The sequence below is a fragment of the Diabrotica virgifera genome, chromosome 10 (assembly GCF_917563875.1).
Source record: "Diabrotica virgifera virgifera chromosome 10, PGI_DIABVI_V3a".
Lineage (NCBI taxonomy): Eukaryota > Metazoa > Arthropoda > Insecta > Coleoptera > Chrysomelidae > Diabrotica > Diabrotica virgifera.
Genome location: NC_065452.1, coordinates 138,863,142 through 138,881,587, shown reverse-complemented (window position 1 = coordinate 138,881,587; position 18,446 = coordinate 138,863,142). Strand labels below are relative to the sequence as shown.

Below are 18,446 nucleotides of genomic sequence, written 5' to 3'. Positions count from 1 at the left end.
TTGAAACTAGTGTAAGGGTAGGGCTAGACTTTGTTTCATAAAGTATCATTGAACGTAAATTTGATTGAATCATACTCAGACCGGATGTCTTAACAAAACCAATGGTGATGGATGTTGCAACGAGCTAATAGTTTTAATATGCTTGCAATTTGAATTTTTCGTAATATTTGTAAGAAACTGTAAATCCGCTAAGCAAATCGTAAAAAAATCAATTTGTGTATGTATTTTGCAAATTGTTTGCCAAAATGTCGAGTGGAGTATCAAATGATAAATTATTTTGTGAGTTTCAAATATTACACCAGGTGTTGAGATAACTAAAAATATTTTGTTAGATAGTTTGCAAAATGCTCAAAAAGTAACAAACAAAACAAAAGGTTACATCTTGTTGAATTTGCAAGTACATAAAGTGCCAATAAAATAGCTAATCAAATAATAACTCTAATGGTTTTGCGGCTATTATGGACAACTATCGTAAACATTTACTCGTCTAGTTGAAACAAATGAAATGCAATTTAATATAGTGTAACAAAATAATTATTGACCTACCCTCGTATACCAGCTCCCGTCTCCGGACAGACAGAACACTATCGATGTTTCGAGATACGCCGATGCAGCGACGATGACGTGCAAGCGGTCACATGGACATAGCTGGAGATATATAGATATTTCTGGAATATCTGTATCGCATATATAAATAGGACATATTTGTAAATAGAGTTAGTCTTAAGCTAAAGTTTGTAAAGTAAACTTGTATAAATATAAATAAAGTCGTATATAAATACGAACCGCTAGTTTTATTGTAATTAGAAGTAATTACACTGATAACCGCTACAGTTGGTGTTAACGGTGTGGAGTGTAAATAAATGAAAAGTGAAAAAAAAAGACTTTTGAACTTTATTCGTCGGAAATAATCGGAGTGCGTTAATTGTTCGGTATTCGGAAAGACTTTTGAACTTTATTCGTCGGGAATAATTGAAGTGCGTTGATTGTTCGGTATTCGGAAAGACTTAGACATTTTGAAAAGTACGTGTGTGCCGACCAAAGATGTTGCTACAAGAACTGACCATAAAACAGCTCCGTGAACAATTAGAAGAGTACGAATTAGACAGCAGTGGGTGCAAGATAGTCCTACAAGCACGACTCAAGGATGTCCTCACGAAGAACGGAGATGACCCAGAGACGTTCCACTTCCAGTCAGCAGAACAAGTAATCTTATCGAAATTAAAAACTGTTTCTGAAACGATCGATGAAACTTCTAGACAGAACAACGAGAAACTTGAAGAAGTTAGTAGACAGAACAACGAGAAATTTGAAAGTGTTTCTCAAAAGATCGATGAAACTTCTAGAAAAAGCGACGATAAATTCGAAAATGTTGCTAAAAGATTTGACGAGACTTCTCAAGTAATTAAAGAAGTTTGTAGACAGAGCAACGAGAAATTTGAAAGTGTTTCTCAAGTAATTAAAGACGTTTGTAGACAGAACGACGAGAAATTTGAAGAGGTTTCTAGAACATTCGATAAGATACAGAAAAGCGTAGACGACAGTAAAGAAATGTTAGAAGATAAGATCAAACAACTAGAGACTATGGTAACCAATACGAAAGTGCTACCTTCAGTTAATGCAGTAGTTTTGGCCGTAGAAGAGAAGATCAAAGAATTAGAGAGCATGATAACCGATACAAAAGTGCAACCGTCAGTTCATGCAGTAGCTTTAGATCCTGTAGTGAAAGATGAACTACCGAGAGAAGAAATGTCGCATAATATGAGATTCAAATTACCACCATTTGATGGAAAGTCCTCTTGGTCCATATATCTTAGACAGTTTGAAGCTATTGCGACCGCCAATCATTGGACCGAACAAGAAAAGGCTGTTTCCTTGACTGCTGCTTTACGAGGTGATGCTGCAGATATATTAAGGTCAATTCCCAAGGGTCAAGAAAATTGTTACCAGACCTTGTTCACTCGTCTAGAAAAACGCTATGGAGATGCCCATCTACAACAAGTATACAAAGCACAACTGCGAAGTAGAAGTCAACGAGCAAGTGAGAATCTGCAAGAATTTGAAGCAGATGTGGCTCGTGTGGTGCGGTTGGCTTATCCAGAGGTGCCAGACAGCGTTTTAGAAGAAATTGCAGTAGATACCTTCGTCAATGGGCTGAAAGATAATGAACTACAGAAAGCTTTACGACTAGCAAGACCGAAAGTTTTAGATGAAGCACTTGCTATTGCATTGGAACACGAAACGGCTAGTCAAACTTCACGAGGCCATAGAGTAAGAACCATTGAAGAAAGTGACGAACACAACGATGAACGTCTGGAGGAAATGATACGGAGAGTATTAAGTAATCAGATGCCAAAGAGACGCGAGCCTAGATGTTGGAATTGTGGAGACGTAGGCCACATTCGTCGTAATTGTAAGAAGATCGTACAGCCGTCGGAAAACTAGAGCGGGTCGACACCAAGGGGCAACTGCCGACCTCGAGAACTAGAGCCCCCATAGTAACTGTCAACCTTACGTCCTCCGGTGGAATCCACAACTTATACATCGAAGGTCGTATCAGTAATAGATGTAGATCATTTTTGGTGGATACAGGTGCAACGAGAACTATCGCACGTCCAGATGTAGTACGAGACCATAATAAATTATCACCTGCAACAGTAAAGCTTAGAACAGCGACTGGTGAGCTAATTAATACATATGGCGAGGCTAATATGTCAGTATCCATTGGCCAGACCACAGTTGAACATCAAGTATTAATTGCCGAGATCTCCGACGAGTTCATATTGGGGATGGACGTACTACGAAAAGTGGGGGCAATATTGGATGTTCAAAATGGAGTTCTCAGGATCAACGGTGAAGAGTTGCCCTTTCACGACGACAAAGAAGATGTCATCCGCTTACTAACTACATGCGACGTAACCATACCCGGTAATAGTGAGAAAATTCTGATGACCATGCTTGATGGACACTGCCGAGAGGGAAGTTTAAGGATGGTCGAAGATGTAGAAAATGTCGAGTTCCTAACGGCGAAAACTTTGGTAAAAGTTCGAGATGTCATCCCTGTAAGAGTTATGAATTTAAGGGAAACTGCTATTAAGTTAAGTAGAGGAGCTTTGATCGGACAGTGTGTTCCCGTGGCTTCAATTTGCTCTATGAATACCAATGAGAAATCATCAAAGTCAAAGTATCCAAAAGACCTTGTCGAGATGATCATTGAAAGATGCCAAGACCTTGACTATGAACGAACGGAAAAAGTAAGGTCTATGCTGATAGAGTATCAAGATGTTTTTGCTATTGATAAGAAGGATAAGGGCAAAACAAGCATAGTAACGCATAAAATAAATACCGGAGACGCTCAGCCAATCAGACAACGGCCTAGACGACTTCCATTTGCGAAAAGAGATGAAGCCGAAGAGATTATCAAGGATATGGACAAACAAGGGGTAATTGAACCATCGAACAGTCCATGGACATCACCAGTAGTTCTGGTAAAGAAGAAAGATGGTTCAACGCGTTTTTGTATCGACTACCGCCAGCTCAATGCGGTAACAAAAAAAGATAGTTATCCTTTGCCCAGAATAGACGATACATTGGATACTCTCTCCGGTTCTCGTTGGTTTTCCACACTCGATTTAAAAAGTGGATATTGGCAAGTAGACATGGAGCCAGCCGATCGGGAGAAAACCGCATTTTCGATAGGATCAGGGCTTTGGCAGTTTACGGCTATGCCGTTTGGTTTATGTAATGCCCCTGCCACATTTGAAAGATTAATGGAGGCAGTTTTAAGAGGTCTAACATGGAAAACATGCCTGGTTTACTTGGATGATGTAATTGTGGTTGGAAGGTCCTTTGATGAACATGCCAAGAATCTAATAGAAGTCTTTCAACGATTGAGGGCAGCGAACTTGAAGTTAAGTCCGAAGAAATGTCACATGTTTCGACGAGAAGTTAAGTATTTGGGACATATTGTATCGAGTAATGGTGTAACAGCTGATCCCGAAAAGATTGAAGCAATTAAAGATTGGCCAGTACCAAAAGATAAACATGAAATTAGAAGTTTCCTTGGCCTATGTACATATTACCGACGATTTGTCAAAGGATTTGCCAATATCTCCAAGCCCCTAACAAAGTTGACGGAGGAGGGCAAAGAATATACATGGAGTGAAGAGTGCCAAAAAGCTTTCGAACAACTACAAATGGCTCTGATCAGTGCACCGATATTAAGCTACCCGGGACAGGCAGGAAAATTTGTTTTGGATACCGATGCTAGCAACAGTGCTATAGGAGCTGTTCTCTCCCAAATCCAGGACGGACAGGAAAAAGTCATCGCTTATTTCAGCAAAGTCCTGTCGAAACCGGAAAGAAACTATTGCGTTACCAGAAGAGAACTGCTGGGTGTAGTGAAGGCTTGCGAACATTTCCATAAATACTTGTATGGCAGAAAGTTCCTTCTTCGCACCGATCACGCTGCTCTAAAATGGCTCATACAATTCCGTAATCCAGAGGGCCAGATGGCAAGATGGTTAGAACGATTACAAGAATATGATTACGAGATAGAACACAGGGCCGGAAGAGTTCACTCAAATGCTGATGCCCTTTCGAGACGACCATGCAGTGCGAATTGTAATCACTGTGCCAAATTAGAGGAACGATTTTGCCCCGTGAGACGAACCACCGTAATTAATGAGCAATGGCAGCCCCAACAGTTACAAGAAGCCCAAGAAGACGATCCATGTATAAAAAGAGTATTGGATTGGATGCGTCGAGGTGAGAGACCTAGTTGGCAAAACATTAGTGCATGTAGTCCGGAAGTCAAGGCCTACTGGAGCCAATGGAATTGCCTGATACTAAAAGATGATCTTCTGTACAGAACCTTTGAGAACGATGATGGTACAGAATCTAAGCTTCAGTTGATTGTACCTAAAAGTAAAGTGTCAGAAGTATTGCGTCAGTTGCATGACGGTACATCAGGTGGACACTTTGGTATTACGAAGACTCTGCAAAAGGTTCGAGAACGGTTCTATTGGGTGAACTGTAAAGATGATGTAAGAAGATGGTGCCGAAAATGTGAACTGTGTGCATCCGGTAATGGTCCGGTTGGTAAAAAGAGAGCACCCATGAGACAGTACAATGTTGGAAGTCCTATGGAAAGAGTAGCTATCGACATTGCAGGTCCATTTCCAGAAACCGATGCTGGAAATAAATACATCCTGGTAGCCATGGATTATTTTACAAAATGGACTGAGGCCTATGCATTACCAAATCAAGAAGCTGCTACCGTTGCAGAGGTACTTGTTAAAGAATTCTTTAGCCGATTTGGTGTTCCCTTGGAGATCCACTCCGACCAAGGGCGAAACTTTGAGTCAGCTCTTTTCCAAAACGTTTGTAAATTGATTGGTGCCAATAAGACCAGAACAACACCCCTGCATCCTCAATCAGATGGGATGGTCGAGAGGATGAACCGAACGATGGGTAAACACTTGTCCAAAGTTGTATCTGAACATCAGCGAGATTGGGACCAACACATTCATTTATTCCTGATGGCCTACCGCTCGGCCGTAAATGAAACTACAGGTCAAACACCAACCTGCCTGATGTTGGGTCGTGAAGTTCGGTTGCCCTGCGACCTAGAGTTTGGCTGCGGACCTTCCGAGGAACATGTTGCAGGCGAAGACTACGTTGACCGCCTGAAATTACGAATGAACAACATTCATGAACTTGCCCGACAACACATTCAGATAGCCAGTGACAGAATGAAAGATCAATATGATTCTCGATGCAAGAATGAAAGCTTCGAAGTAGGTGATCTTGTCTGGCTTTATAATCCGCAACGTCGTCGAGGCTTGTGTCCTAAACTGCAAAGACAATGGGAAGGTCCGTATGAAGTTAAGAAGAAAATAAATGACGTAATATATAGAATTAAGAAGTTGCCAAACGGTAAACCAAAAGTTATTCACATAAATCGTCTTGCACCATATGCTGGCTCAAATGAAACAGAAGAAGCACGAGTCCTCCAACAGGAGATGAAAGATGTCGCACAGCCAAGTTTTAATCAATTTATGTCAAATTACGCAGAAAGAAAGAGTGCTAGATTCGGCGTGACCACAGAAGTTCAGCAAGATCTGTTTGGTGTTCCAGAAAACGTCTCTCTAGCCCACTGTGTTGCACAAGACCTCGAGATGACTAAAGGAATCTCGTCCGTATTCAATAGAAAGTTCGGCCGCCTGGACGAGTTAAGGAATCAACAACCTAAAATTGGAAGAGTATTGCGATTGGAAGATGGTCCTCGATCTTTGCTGTATATAGTGACCAGGAAGTCTTATACGGACACGCCAAGCTACGAGAACATATGGCGTGCTCTAACTAATTTGAAGAAAATGGTCTGTAATTATGACATCAAAGATTTGGCTTTACCAAAAATTGGCCATGCAGTAGAAAATCTGGATTGGAAGATTGTGAGAAGCATGCTGGAAGTGATCTTCAGAGAAACTGGCGTACGGATTACTGTGTGTTGCATGAACCCGAAGATGTCATACCCTTCAAAGACAGTAGACTGTTACTTCTTTTCTAGGGGTGTATGCAGAGCCGGAGAATCCTGTAGATTCCGCCATCCTGGGCCATCTAGAGTTGCTGATCGGGACGCTCAGATCTTAAGAGGGGAGCAGTGTAACAAAATAATTATTGACCTACCCTCGTATACCAGCTCCCGTCTCCGGACAGACAGAACACTATCGATGTTTCGAGATACGCCGATGCAGCGACGATGACGTGCAAGCGGTCACATGGACATAGCTGGAGATATATAGATATTTCTGGAATATCTGTATCGCATATATAAATAGGACATATTTGTAAATAGAGTTAGTCTTAAGCTAAAGTTTGTAAAGTAAACTTGTATAAATATAAATAAAGTCGTATATAAATACGAACCGCTAGTTTTATTGTAATTAGAAGTAATTACACTGATAACCGCTACAATAGCTTACGCCAACAATTGAACAATTATTAGAATAGATCACTCTACAACAATTTCTTGTTAAATAGCTTTTTAATTTCCGTAATCAGTAAACATCAACATTACATGTATAATACAAAAATAAATGAAGATACGGGGTTCGTGTCATAAGTTATTATCTTGACGAGTCTATTCAGACTAAAAGTGTTCAGACTGTTGCGTTGCGCTATATGCTCTAATCATTGGCAGTTTTTAGTAAATGCACAAATATACTAGAATGAATACAAAAAATGGACAACATATTTGTTTGAAGATCATAAAAGGCTCTTGTCGATGAAGTCAAGTGATAACGCATAAAAGATTTCAATATCTGATCTGATTCTGTTTTAAAGAGAGAACTATCAGTGATGTCGAATAATCAACTATATAATTGAGAGAGATAATTATAAAAAACGGCTGCAAGGCAGATTTAAACAGATGATAGCTGAAGTATTGTACACTTTCAAGAGTATTTTCGTTCTTGGTTTTTGAAAGAAGTCTATATGACTGTCTAGAAGTTTATTTTTAGCACACCAATGTTAAACTCTTGCTGTAGACCAATAAGATAAGAACGCACACAAAGCTTCATATCCACAACGCTATAGCAGAACCAATCTATAATGCAACATCTTGGACTATGTCAAAAATAGAAAAATAAAGTTTGAAGGATTTCAAGAATGCAAGAACAATAGATCAGAATCTAAGAAAGACAATTACAATGGTTTATTGCACGTTCAGAGTGGAGCAAAGAAAGAGTGCGAGCAAAGCTGTGAAATCAAACTACTACTGAGAAATGGAAGTACACACAGTGGGGCGTGATCCGAAGATCGAGCAATCCAGCTAGCAAAGAGCAAAGCGGCGAAACCAAACCAGTTTGATTTCTCCGCTTGCACTCTTTGGTATTTCTCCGAAAAATGAATCTCGATATTCTGATAGCTGAAGTGTTTCAAAGAAAGGTGTTATGAGATCAGAAAGATTCCCGTATTCAGATGTCGACGATGACTTTTTAAATTCATAACTTTGTGCAATTTTATAATTAAATAAATATTATGTAACTTAATAATTATTATTAGTTCTACAGTGTAGCAAAACGAAATGGAATAAATTCATTATTTCGTAAACCGACGACTTTAAGGAAAAATCCCGAAACAGGTCGATTTTAATTTTTAAATTATGATTTTTTGACATTACATACTAGTGACGTCATCCATCTTGACGTGATCACGTAGTCGGTGATTTTTTTTTAATGGAAGTAGGAGCCGTGCGTTAGCTCATTTGAAAGTTTATTGAATTCTCTATGCAGTAATATAAGCATTAACATAATTATTTATGCAGGGTGTCCCACAAAATTCTTATTGAATTAAATTAGAAGAAAAGAAGAATGTGTGTAATTTATTTAATTCAAAATACATTTTACTGCTCCCAGAAATCAGAAAAAAATGTTTATTTCTCAAATAAACATTTCTTTTCGTATAAATTAAATATTCAAACTGCCAAGAGACAGGTGGGTGGCAGCTTGAACCTTGAATTTAAGCGAAAAGCAATGTTTATTTTTCAAATAATCATTTTTTTCTGTTTTCTGACAGTAGTAAAATAATGTGTATTTGGATGAAATAAATTACATACATTCTTCTTTTTGTGTACACTATATAAATAATTATGGTAATGTTTATATTACTGAATAGGGAGTAGGATAACCTTTGAAATGAGCTAGCACACGACCCCTATTCTCATTTAAAAAATCATCGATTACGTCATCACACCTAGATTGATGACGTCACTAGTATGATATAAAATAAAAATCGACCTCTTTCGGAATTTTTTCTTAAAGTCACCGGCTCACGAAAAAATGAATTTATTCTATTTGGCTCTGTCACACTGTATAATAAATGATAAGTTATGATAAATTAAATATCTTATGACAATTAATTCATTAAATATGTGGCATACCAAACAAGTTACAGGAAGACATTCAGCAGGTAAGATGGGGTTCTTGTTGAAATTCGTCCATGTTTTGGTCAATTATTAATTATTTGAAGAGATAAGTGGATAAAGGTCATATGTCACATTTTTTGAGAAAATTGTTTTATTAGGTTTTTGTTCTTCTAATATGCTGTTTAACCTTTTAAAATTTTAAAGTTACATACCTATTTTTAGCAAAATAAAAATAACAGGAAGGTATTAAAGCAATATGTCGCACTATGATTTTCGAATTGTAGTGGATAAAGGTACTATGTCCAAAATTGCGTTTGGACATAATACCTTTATCCATGTGAAATGTGTCAATTTGGAGAGTTTTCTACTACTTACATTTGGATAAAGGTAATATGTCTACAAAATTTGAAATATTTGTAACTTTTTTTTAAATTAAATTTAAAGTGTAAAAAAGTACCTTCAGATACCTGTTTAAAAAAAGTATAGCAATGCTAATTATTTATTAAACAAATAATTAACTTGAAACAAAAAACATTAAAATGCTCATTACTCAAAAACATTATTTTGTGACATATGACCTTTATCCACTTATGTCTTCATTTGTTTTAGATTTTTTCGAGTAAGTAGTCAAGAGTCTCCATATTCACCCTGAAAATATGCTTTTAATTTGACGGGATCCTCCTGTAGCTCTTTGAATAAATGGCAAAATCCACCTTGATTACCGCGGGACTGATTAATACGATGAATTCTCTCACGTTTTCCGCGAGTCAGGAAGTACCACGTTCTCGATGAGGAGTTTTCGAAAAAGAAAAAGAAAATAACTATCCATGACTGCCGAGTGGGTAAGAACTAAACTCTCGTCTCGCGTAACTACCAGCTCCCACTCTGGTTTAGCACTTCTTTGCTCTTTGCTCGTGCTCCTTGCTCTTTACTCTTTGCTCGCACTCTTTCTTCGCTCCACTCTGAACGTGCACTTAGGAATCTCACGGGACTAGATAATGCGCAAAGAAAATACTAACAGGCATCCCGAGAGAAAGAAAGAAAAAAGGAAGACCTCCATTAGTGTTGGAAAATGCTCGAGAATGAAAAATCGGAGAATATTCTCGATATGGAGAATTTTCTGAGAATGAACCCCATGACGCACTTAAGAATATTGTTGAAGATGAAAAATAGGGTTCTAAAAATCATGATCTTATATACACAATTATGAGACGAAACAACAGTGTTCTTTGTATATAAAAAAAATACAAAAACAACAGAAAACAAATTTCTTTGATAAAAAAATGAAATTTTCTTCTTAACAGCAAATAATCAATGTGGTATGATAAAAGATGAGACCTCAGATTCAGAATCTATTTCTATCATTAGCTCATTCTTATCATCTACAATTTTCATTTCAATGTATTGATGAGTTGTGGGATTTTGTTTTTCACGAGTGGCCAGCTCAGTCATGGATTGGTCTTTTGGTCTACACAATTTTAAATTGTGAGTAATAAAGTTACCTTACGAGCCCGTTCAGCAGTGAGCCGGTTTTGTTTAGAGGAGTGGATAAAAAAACCAGAAGTACTGAAACTTCTTTCAGTCGCTGCACTGGATGAAGGCATGCTTAATAAGGCAGCCTTTAAATCAACTCCTATTTTAGTTAATTTTGTTCCGAAACATGTACCTTTTCACCATATGATTAAGTCTAGTTTTTCAATTGATTTTACAACGTATGGTTTTCTAAAAAATCCCTCCTTAGACCGATAAAGTGCCAAATCTGCCATTATGTCAGCCGACCCATCACCATATTTTAAAGTTGCTAAATTATCGACAAACTCAGCTTCCTCAACTTGTTCTTCTCTGCTTAAATGAACACCATTCTAAATATTTGCACGTTAATATTGCACCAAAACAATAAATATTGACACTGTAAACACCCTTGCTAGTGGTTCATGGGATTGGTAAAAACAATATACCTACATATTTTTTAAATTATAATGATTTGACCCGTATATAGTTTTTATTTTTGTTTCGGTTTTTGAAAATATAGAAAATTTTTGCCGAGAATATTCTCGAGAGAATTTTCTGGCCGAGAATATTCTCTTCTAACATCACTAACCTCCATCATCATGGAAGGAAGAAGTCCGATTTCGCTATGCCGAAGAGAAGCTTGGAAGTGGGGGATTGAAGAGATACGAAAAGAAGAGATGGAATTGGACGCGAAAATATAGTGAGAATTTTATAACTGGAACAATTAATTACATATTATGTTAAAGAAAGAAAATATTCAAAGCAACGGGAGAGCAGAAAGACGTATGTTGATGATAAAAAAGGGGGTAGATTTAAAATGATAGGGTGATAATGATGAAGAGGGATAGATAATTTATAATAAAGATATTGAATCTAAGGGATTCAACTCAGAAGATAAAATGTGTTACATATTTTACGAGATAGAGTTTTTGCACATCACAAATAACCAATATTGTAACTAAACAAAAAATGATTTATGACCCAACCCCCGTATATTACTCTCAAAATATATTGCACAAGCGATTGTGTGTTATTCCTGTTTTAATCGACTGATATCATTTCCGTGATAGATTTTACAATAAATCCCAATATTGTCACGAAAGTGGACAACAAACATCCCTGAACTACAAAAAAGCACTGGCGGCTATTATAAGAGGGGGCTGTTTATTTACACATTCATGCGCAAAAGTGTTTGTTTAAAAAGAGCACTTTGTTTATATAAACTATAGAAGTAGTATTAATATCGGTCCGTTAAGATAATTCAGTCACATGAAAGATTCGGCAGATGTGAGTGTTTAGTTGTGAGATTGCTAATCTAATATATAACACTTTTATTAACAATTTTAACACTAGATAGTGAGTGATACCAGAAGGTAAGATTTTTGAAACAAAACAACAATAGAATCCTCTATTTCGATATGTAATTTTAAATATAAACTTTTGTTGAATATCAGATATTCTGTACCACATATTTTAACATGAATTCTCTATTTTGGGTTTTCCTATACTCGCTACGTTGGAAATAAAAAACAAATTAATTCTATCTTATGATTTAAACTTATACCGACCATTTTGACAAGCTATATTTTATTGCATTTGATGCAAAAAAATTTACATAACAGATAAATGTATAAAACTAAATGTATGTAAAACTTCATTTTTTATATTCTCTTTTATCTCTTATTTTTCTTCTACTTGAATACACAAGGTGAGTTGTTTGTGTGACATTGGTTGATAATTCCATTATGGTAGGGAATATTCAAAAAAGTTATTTAGAAAAACATGTAGGCAATGATATTCTTCAGGCTTATAATTCTGCAGGGTGATTAATAACTACGTGGTAAAGCAAACCTACATTTTTTTAAATAGGGCACCCTGTATATTTGTTCATATTTAGATTTCTCTTATATTCCCTATTCTTATAATATGAAGTTTCATACTACTATACGGCGTATTCAACGAATAATGACATAAATAATTATTCATTTTAGGTAATAAGTTTTCTAGTTTTCAAATTAAATTTAACAGAAATCATTGACGTATATTCGTATAAAGGGTGAACTACAAAAGGAAATAATTATAGAAAATTAATTTAAATATAGGTACAATCCTTTATTTTATTTTTTCGAAAAATAAAATTTACTTTATTTCTTATTTATGATACTCTTTCATTTTTATACACCATTCCATACATCTAAACTCATTACTTTCGGAGATATTTTTAATTTTCTTTAAATTTCGGATATACCTTAAATTTTTGTAAAAATAGAAATAACTTGTCTTGTGTAATAATGTAACAAAATTATTTTTATTTGGTAAATAACGAATACAAAATATAAAACCATAATATATGCAATGAATGTAACAATTAATGTGATAAGTAAATAAGTCTAAAGTAAATGTTCAAAAAGTTCACCTCCAACGTCTATGCAAATTTGTAACCTATATTCAAATGACTGAGCCACATTTCTTAACATTTTTAAGTTACTATTAAAAGCCTTTCTTATTCTGTTTTACATAAATATGTCATATATATTACTACTAAAGATATTGATAATAACTGTAGAATGCCGCTGCAAACATTTCTAGATAACATTTTTTGCAATTTTTCCAGAGTATTTTCTCCTGGTATGTTTTCCTTATTTTATAATTTGCATTTTGAGTATGAATTTCCCAATGCATACAAACCTTTGTCTTCTCCACAAAACTATCTTCATCGTTCTATTATACTTCTGTCGTTTTCAGTTTCTTTGTGCTCTCCCTTCACTGAAGCTGTTTTCACTTGAAGACCCTTTTTGTATGAGGGATCATCCCATTCTGGTGTGACTTCGCTGTTTCCACTTTCATTCTTCTCTCTCTTTGATTGTTCTTCCTATATTTCTAATTTGCATACTCCTTTAAGCCTTCTTCCATTTGTTGTCTCCAACAGTTAGTACAGTTTCTGGTGTGACTTCGCTGTTTCCACCATTTTTCTCCATTCTTCTCTCTCTTTGATTGTGCTTCCTATATTTCTAATTTCCATACTCCTTTAAGTCTTCTTCCATTTGTTGTCTCCATCTCAGTTTAAGTCTGCCTCTGGTTGTTTTATCTAGTGGTATCCATTCCGTTATAACTCTTAACGTATTGCTTTTCTCTTTTTTCATTATGTGTCCATACCATCTAATTATCTGTGCTTTTATTGCTCTATGTTCTCTTGACCCATCCATTCTTGTATTTCGTGATTCACCCATTGTCTAGTATCCTCTTCGCTTTCCCTGTTTGGTCACAGTATTTTTGTCATAATTACTTACTTCTATTATTGATTTAAAAAGCATCCGACAATCTTAGCCAGAAAACGCAGTCAAAAGGGGCCATAAAATTCAAGATATGTACAGAAAATACTTGTATCTGCCAATATACGATCGTGGTGTAAATATTGAGATATTGTTAAACATTGGTACTTGGTATTATTAACAGACAGTGCATATTTATAAACATTTCAGTTTCAGCTCGATATTGATACGCTAAAACCACACAAATAATTAATATTACATTAAAATTTATTAAATTACTAGTTCAGCATTTTATTACTGACATTGATACGAATACTGATTAATACTAGTAATGGATCTGTTACGTATTTATCTGTACAAGTTTTCAGATTGACGAAATCAACCAAGAAAATTATTTAATAACAGGCCAGAATGTAGCAATCAATTTGGTTATAATCTTTATTTTGGACATTTTGTTTATATTTAAATGCCATGGCTGTCAATCTTGCCCCTTAACTAAACACTATTAATGATATATTGCTATGACACATTGTCATCAGTGTTACAATGTTAAATTTGTAACTTTATCAATTATGTAGTCCTATAAATTATTGCTCTACATATTTTGTACAAGGTATAGAGGATTTTAGATATGTGGATTATTACTTTTTTTTTCTTCCCAACTTTTAATAAATTCGGTTTTGGATGATTCTTAAAAATAATTTTAGCAGATGGCTCATTACTTGGTTCATCATTGTTAAATGTTCTGAACATTCTTTTGTAATAGCTTTCTTTGGTAATGTAACGAATGCAGCAATTATTCCTGAGGGAGAATTCCGGTATTATGTATTGTGTTGAATATGTGTAGTATATATTATACTTGGGGCCCGCGTAGCTCAGGCGGTAGTATGCTTGGCTCGCGTGCTGGTAGGCCGGGGTTTAAATCATAGCGCCGGCAAAAACGAGACATTTTTAAAATGTCTATAGGCCCCAGGTCGACTCAGCCTGAATAAAATGAGTACCTTGGGTAAAACCAGGGGTAATAATGGGCGGTTGAAGCGTAGCACTGGCCCTGTTACCTTCCTTGTATACTGTAGCCCCTAGATATAGCAGACTACCCTGCTATAATCCCAAAGCCGCGTCAGCGGTATAAAACGGGAGACTATTATTATATATTATACTTGTGTTGACATTATTCTATTCTGTTATTTTTGTATCAATTCGTTATTACTGGCTCTTTTTGTATACCTTTACAACTTCAATCTCTTCTTTTCCATACGTCCATACACGTTACTAATTATTTTTCTTGTCATGCTGTCTGTCTTATTTTCTGTCCATTTTTGTTATCTGACAGCAGATCGTAGGCATTTTATTTATGTTGAAGCTATCTTGCATATTATTTCGTGGCACATAATAGATGTAGCCCATAGTAAATAATAAATTAACTAGACAAACGACCTAATTGATGTGACGATACCTAATAACAATAATCTACACAATGGAGAATGAAGCCCCAGACAGTACCCTGTCCACTACTGCTGTTATCCCTGGTTAACAGCTGGGTCCGAGTGAACATCTGTCTAATATAGTAACAACGGCTTCTCAGGATCGGTAATTTCGCGGACGGACACAGACCAGCTCGCACCACGCACCATGGGAAGTGATCGTCCATGGTAGCACAGACTGGGGTGATTCGTCGAAAATCGGTAAAGATCAAAGGTGCGTTATGAGACCGTGAGGACGCTGTGATGATTTTTTAACACGTTAAACGCCAGTTATATCATTTACATCTACAGATACAAATAACTTTGATCATTTAAGCTGAATTTAAAAGAATTCAGCGTTTGTATTTAATTGAATGGGGGACTCATAGCCCGGGAGGTAGTGTCAAATTTTAACGGAGCATTTTAGCATGACTGTTTTTTCTTTATTTAGTTAGGTGTTCCAAAGCTTATTAACAAATATGATGTGTCAACTGGCCCAAAACCGGGGCTTTTAGGCAAAAAAAGATAAAATATGAAACTAGATGAAAAAACTATATAACTAATATGTCAACTATTTATCTCCGTGACTTACATCCATCTTGGCCTAAAATACCTAGCTCCTGGCTTTCACCCAGGCGAGTCGGGTTCGATTCCCCGCGTTGGAAGCTTCTTTTTGTTTTTAAAATTGACATTTTGGTTTGACAAATAATTATTTTTATAATCCCACGTTCTTATTATTTATACGACACAAATCGTAAATTATGCATTTGATCATATTATGATTACTTTAAGCAAAGTTGTTGTGCATGAACCTCTGAAAGGTTGCTGAGTTGGTACCATCAATCATTCCACCCCCCGACATTATTTTTTATTTTTTTGGACAAACTGTTTTTTCTTAATTTTATATGATGTAGAAGCAAAAGATACATACAACCTAAACAACTCTTTTTTCTAATAAACAATAGTTTTTTGTGGTGTCTGCGTAAATAATGATTACTTAGGTTGGTCGTATTAACTCAGAAACCTTCCCGGGTTCATGTACAACAACTTTGCTTGAGGTCATCATATTATGATCAAGTTTACGATTCTATATAGGACATACAGACTTTTTTATATTGTGTCGTATACCTAAATAATTAAAACGTGGTATTATAAAAAATGAAATGTACATTTCAAAGGGATTATCCAGGATGTTCAAATAAGCAACGGTTCATCTGTAATGATTGTGGAGTTTTATCCGCTTCAGGCTCAAGATTTGGACGTTCCCGCATCTTTTGGCAACGTAACGTTCGATAGATCGACTATATTGAAAGGGGTCTATTCAGACGACCTCTGTAGGACGAATCCTTGTCATAGAGGTGAATGTAAAATAACCTGGAATGATTATATGTGTGTTTGTCCAATTGGTTTCAAAGGTAAAGATTGCAATGAATTAGAATTCTGCAAATTGCAAGGTTGTCCAGCCGGATCCGAATGCAAAAATCTAGAAGATGGCTACGAGTGTATAACGAATAGTACCTTCAACGGTCTACAGAAACCTCTTCAATACCATTTAACGATAGATCCATCAGCCGACAACAACTTCGTGTATGATTCCCTAGAACTGAACTATCGTACCCGTTCATGGGGTACCGTTTTATTCGCAAAACATAAAGAAAGTTATTTCACTGTTTTAGATACAAATAACTTTGATCATTTAAGCTGAATTTAAAAGAATTCAGCGTTTGTATTTAATTGAATGGGGGACTCATAGCCCGGGAGGTAGTGTCAAATTTTAACGGAGCATTTTAGCATGACTGTTTTTTCTTTATTTAGTTAGGTGTTCCAAAGCTTATTAACAAATATGATGTGTCAACTGGCCCAAAACCGGGGCTTTTAGGCAAAAAAAGATAAAATATGAAACTAGATGAAAAAACTATATAACTAATATGTCAACTATTTATCTCCGTGACTTACATCCATCTTGGCCTAAAATACCTAGCTCCTGGCTTTCACCCAGGCGAGTCGGGTTCGATTCCCCGCGTTGGAAGCTTCTTTTTGTTTTTAAAATTGACATTTTGGTTTGACAAATAATTATTTTTATAATCCCACGTTCTTATTATTTATACGACACAAATCGTAAATTATGCATTTGATCATATTATGATTACTTTAAGCAAAGTTGTTGTGCATGAACCTCTGAAAGGTTGCTGAGTTGGTACCATCAATCATTCCACCCCCCGACATTATTTTTTATTTTTTTGGACAAACTGTTTTTTCTTAATTTTATATGATGTAGAAGCAAAAGATACATACAACCTAAACAACTCTTTTTTCTAATAAACAATAGTTTTTTGTGGTGTCTGCGTAAATAATGATTACTTAGGTTGGTCGTATTAACTCAGAAACCTTCCCGGGTTCATGTACAACAACTTTGCTTGAGGTCATCATATTATGATCAAGTTTACGATTCTATATAGGACATACAGACTTTTTTATATTGTGTCGTATACCTAAATAATTAAAACGTGGTATTATAAAAATTATTCTTTTTCAAATCAAAATGTCAATTTTAAAAACAAAAAAAACTTCCAACGTGGTCAATGGAACCCGGCTCGCCTGGGTGAAAGCCAGGAGCTAGGTATTTTAGGCCATGATAGATGTAAGCCACGGAGATAAATATTTGACATATTTTCCATCTAGTTTTATCCAGGTTTTTTACATCTAGTTTCATATTTTATCTTGTTTTACCTAAAAGCCCCTGTTGGTGTCAGCCAGCTGACACCTCATTTGTTAATGGAACACCTAACTAAATAAAGAAAAACACCCATGCTAAAATGCTCCGGGCCAAATTTGACACTACCTCCCGGGCTATAAAGCATATCCAAAGTTGGTCCAAAATTTGTTTTTGGCCAACGATTTTTTTTACAAGTTGATAATTTAACACATTTTGTTAAAATAAAACACATAGATGTGTATAATTATTGATTTACAAGAGGTTTGTTCCAACATGAACTTTTAGACGGTCCATAAACTGTCACGAAACTACTTGTACCGTTTGTTGTGCGCATGTTCGTAATTGTATCGCCCAGTTATCGTCCCATGACGGTAATTTGGAAACCGATGTTGGAACGGTTATCTGTTTGATAACTGATTTATCTATCATTATCATATATTTGTCATTTTTGTTGGTAACAGCTTGTGTGCTTTTAGTCGATCAAAGGCTCAATAAATTTAAAGAATTAAATCCTAGTGCGCAAGTCAGTCCAACCAGTACATTATGCATTTGCC

At 35.9% G+C, this 18,446-nt stretch overlaps 1 protein-coding gene across 4 annotated transcripts in view; it reads left to right on the top strand.

Annotated features, from left to right (window-relative positions):
• Positions 1–18,446, top strand: part of LOC126893266 (furin-like protease 1) — a 412,563-nt gene that overhangs the window by 138,215 nt on the left and 255,902 nt on the right. Inside the window, exon 1 of one of the 4 annotated variants that reach the window (XM_050663277.1) lies at positions 11,669–11,814. The exons of the other annotated variants lie outside the window; for them this stretch is intronic. The gene's annotated coding sequence lies outside the window, so the exon portion shown is untranslated. Of the gene's footprint in view, positions 1–11,668; positions 11,815–18,446 lie in introns of those variants that run through there. 4 annotated transcript variants of the gene reach the window in all.